Source organism: Jaculus jaculus, chromosome X, assembly GCF_020740685.1.
Source record: "Jaculus jaculus isolate mJacJac1 chromosome X, mJacJac1.mat.Y.cur, whole genome shotgun sequence".
Classification (NCBI taxonomy): Eukaryota; Metazoa; Chordata; class Mammalia; order Rodentia; family Dipodidae; genus Jaculus; species Jaculus jaculus.
In genome coordinates, this window is record NC_059125.1 from 92513959 (window position 1) to 92517877 (window position 3919).

At 41.9% G+C, this 3919-nt stretch overlaps 1 pseudogene; it reads right to left on the bottom strand.

Annotated features, from left to right (window-relative positions):
* Window positions 1-202: 202 nt before the first annotated feature.
* On the bottom strand, window positions 203-2195 carry LOC101602058 (annotated as a pseudogene).
* Window positions 2196-3919: the final 1724 nt, after the last annotated feature.

Here is a 3919-nt window from a genome sequence, read left to right on the forward strand (position 1 = left end):
GTTTTTATTTAAGACATTGCATTTTTCACTTACATCCAGTGCTTATAAAGTGCAATGTTATTTCCTTTCCCTGTGCACAAATGTTCCATATTCAAGTATTGAGAATGCTCAGTAAAATTTATAGCAGCCAAACATTAAACTGCCACAGGACTCACTAATTTGGGTCCTTCAAACATTTGACTGTGGAACAAGGCTGTCTACTTGGGCTGACTTAATCAACTTCTTCAATGGTGGGCCCTGAGGAAGGAGGAGCTCCCCTTCCAGGAAAGCCCCCAGGCATTCCTCCTGGCATGCCTCCTGCACTCAGGTACAGCTTGGTGATGATGGGGTTGCAGACCTTCTCCAATTCTTTCTGCTGATGATCAAATTCTTCCTTCTCTGCAGTCTGATTCTTATCCAGCCATCTAATGATTTCATTACACTTATCCAGAATCTTCTGTTTATCCTCATCGTTGATCTTGCCTTGACATTCTCATCTTCAACAGTTGCTTTCATCTTGAATGCATAGGACTCCAGGGAATTCTTGGATGATACCTTGTCTCTCTGCTTGTCATCTTCAGCTTTGTACTTCTCAGCTTCCTGGACCATTCTCTCAATGTCCTCCTTGCTCAAATGGCCCTTGTCATTTGTGATGGTAATCTTGTTTTCTTTTCCTGTACTCTTGTCTACAGCAGAAATATTGAGGATACCATTAGCATCAATTCTAAAAGTAACTTCAGTCTGAGGAACACCACAGGGTGCAGGAGGTATGCCTGTGAATTCAAACTTCCCAAGCAGGTTGTTATCCTTGGTCATGGCTCTTTCACTTTCATATACCTGAATTAGCACACCAGGCTGGTTGTCAGAATTGGTAGTGAAGGTCTGTGTTTGCTTAGTAGGAATGATAGTGTTTTGTTTGATGAGGACAGTCATGACTCCACCAGCAGTTTCAATACCAGAGAAAGAGGAGTGACATCCAGGAGCAGCAAGTCCTGAACATTCTCAGACTTGTCACCCGATAGAATGCCTGCCTGGACTGCTGCACCGTAGGCAACAGCTTCATCAGGGTTGATGCTCTTATTCAGTTCCTTTCCATTGAAGAAGTCCTGCAGAAGTTTCTGAATCTTGGGGATAAGAGTAGAACCTCCCATCAGGACAATGTCGTGGATCTGTGACTTGTCCAGCTTGGCATCCCTAAGTGCCTTTTCTACAGGGTCTAGAGTGCCACGGAACAGGTCAGTATTCAGCTCTTCAAATCGAGCACGAGTGATGGAGGTGTAGAAGTCGATTCCTTCACAAAGGGAATCAATCTCAATACTGGCCTGGGTGCTAGAGGAGAAGTTGCGCTTGGCTGATTCACAAGCAGTGCAGAGATGCCGCAAAGCTCTCTTGTTCTCACTGATGTCTTTCTTATGCTTGTGTTTGAACTCAGTAATGAAATGGATGACCATTCAGTTGTTAAAGTCTTTGCCACCCAAGTGGGTATCTCCAGCTGTAGATTTTACCTCAAAGATTCCATCCTCAATAGTGAGGATTGACACATCAAAAGTGCCACCTCCCAAGTCAAAAATCAGTACATTTCTCTCAGCTCCAACCTTCTTGTCTAAACCATAAGCAATAGCATCAGCAGTTGGCTCATTGATAATCCTAAGTACATTGAGGCCAGCAATGGTTCCAGCATCTTTGGTTGCCTGCCGCTGGGAGTCATTAAAGTATGCTGGCACGGTGACCACTGCATTGGTAACAGACTTCCCTAGGTATGCCTCTGTGATTTCCTTCATCTTTGTCAGAACCATGGAGGACACCTCCTCTGGATAGAAGCTTTTTGTCTCTCCCTTGTATTCTACTTGGACCTTGGGCCTGCCAGGATCATTTACCACCATGAAAGGCCAGTGCTTCATGTCAGACTGAACAAACATACAAACAAACATACGTCCAATTAGACATTTGGCATCAAAACCCATGTTGGTGGGGTTCATAGCAACCTGATTCTTGGCAGCATCACCAATCAATCGTTCAGTGTCAGTAAAGGCAACATAGCTTGGTGTGGTTCAGTTGCCCTGATCATTGGCAATAATTTCCACTTTTCCATGCTGGAAGACACCCACACAAGAGTAGGTGGTGCCAAGATCAATGCCAACAGCAGGTCCCTTAGACATGGTTGCTCACGACTAGCGCCAACTCTGCTCACGAAGACGCCACGCAGGGCCCCCAGAAAGCTAACACTGCATTCAATGAGCCATAGTACTCTTTAGAGATACTGACACGAAAGAAGACACCCAGATAAATAGAAGTGAACAGAAATAACTGTATCCATTCAAGCACAAGTAAAGGAAACAATCAACAAGGTGAAGAAACAATCTCTAGAATGTGAGCCAATGTTCACATATTATTAATCTAACACATAATTACTAAATAAATTACATGGAAGAAGAAAAATATAAAAAGCAAATTTTTCCCCAAAATGCAAAAAAAAATATATGCGAATTCTTTGAAAGTTGAGAAAAAAGGAGTATCATTATCCACTCTTGGTAGAAATATACACTAATGTGATTTCTTACAGAAAGCAGTATGAACTTTCATCAAAAAATTGAGAGAGCATCTAACATGTGATTTAGATATCACACTTATATCCAAAGGAACTGAAAATCACTACATCAAGAAATATTGGCATTTTAGTGTTACATGCATCTCTGTCAATATGTGATCTCTACTTAAATGTCCTTCACCAGATTAGTGGGTAATCCAGCACACAAATCACATACTATGGTGATATGTAAGTATGAATATTTATTTTATAAAATGCCTGTGATAATATATGCATATATACATGCATTGTATATAATGGAATTTTATGCTTGTAAAGATAGAAATACTGGGACTAACTTCCCTGCAGGGACAGTGTGTGCAGTCACAGTGGTCTGGAGTATGTAGGGAAGACCCATTTGGGATTCCTCCCACCTCTCTAGTCTGAGATCTTTGATTGGTCAGTCTGTGAGCAGGCATGGCAGTCTGGGGTGAGTAGGCCAGTCCCATTTCTGGACTCCTCCCACCTCCCAGGTCTGAGCTCCTTTTGTGTTCAGTGTGTGGGCAGGCATGGTGGTCTGGAGTGAGCAGGCCAAAACCCTGTATCTGTGCTCCTCTCACCTACCTGGCCCCGGTTGCCTGCATTATTCTGTGTCCTAGAGGCCACAGCATGAAGTAAGCCAGATAGATCCCTGTTCCCTTGCTCTTTCTAGTGCCCTGGTCCTGATAGTTCCCATTGGGCTTTGCTCTGGGAGGCTTTGCCCATGTGTGAGCTGTGGAATCAAGCCACTGGTTCTGGTATCCTGATTGACCACTACTTACCAACAACATCCCTGTTTATCTGAGCCAGAGGATGAATGGAAAAAGGACAAAATTTGCTTCCTCCTCAATAAAATAAATAGTCTACCTAAAATTGGTAGACAACAATGCAAAACAAAAGTCAAAAAGCAGAGAGATCTCCACCAAGGATGCCTAGTCCTACTATGGAAGCCTCTGATGAAATCACAGAGAAATCAACAGAAATTCATTCCCAAAATGAAAACACAATAACCAATGAGACCCTGTTGAAAAAAGAATGCTGATCTTGAAGCAAACTATCAAAGAACCAACAATCATAACAAAGAAATTGAACAGAATTGTCTCCTTGAGCAGTCATCATTTGACAGTAGGCTTAACTTGATTGAAGAAAATGTTAGAACCTCCAAAGAGATATGAATAAATTGAAGGTAAGTCAAGAAATGGAAGACCTCAACGACCATTTGGTTAAGCTTAACGAAGACTTGATCAAATGCAAGAATGAACTATAAGAAGCATCAAGAAAATCAGAACTCTAATTGAAATCATACCTCATAACAGAGAGGGACATGATACAAAATATCACAGCAGAAAACATAAATCAAATAGAAATTATAAA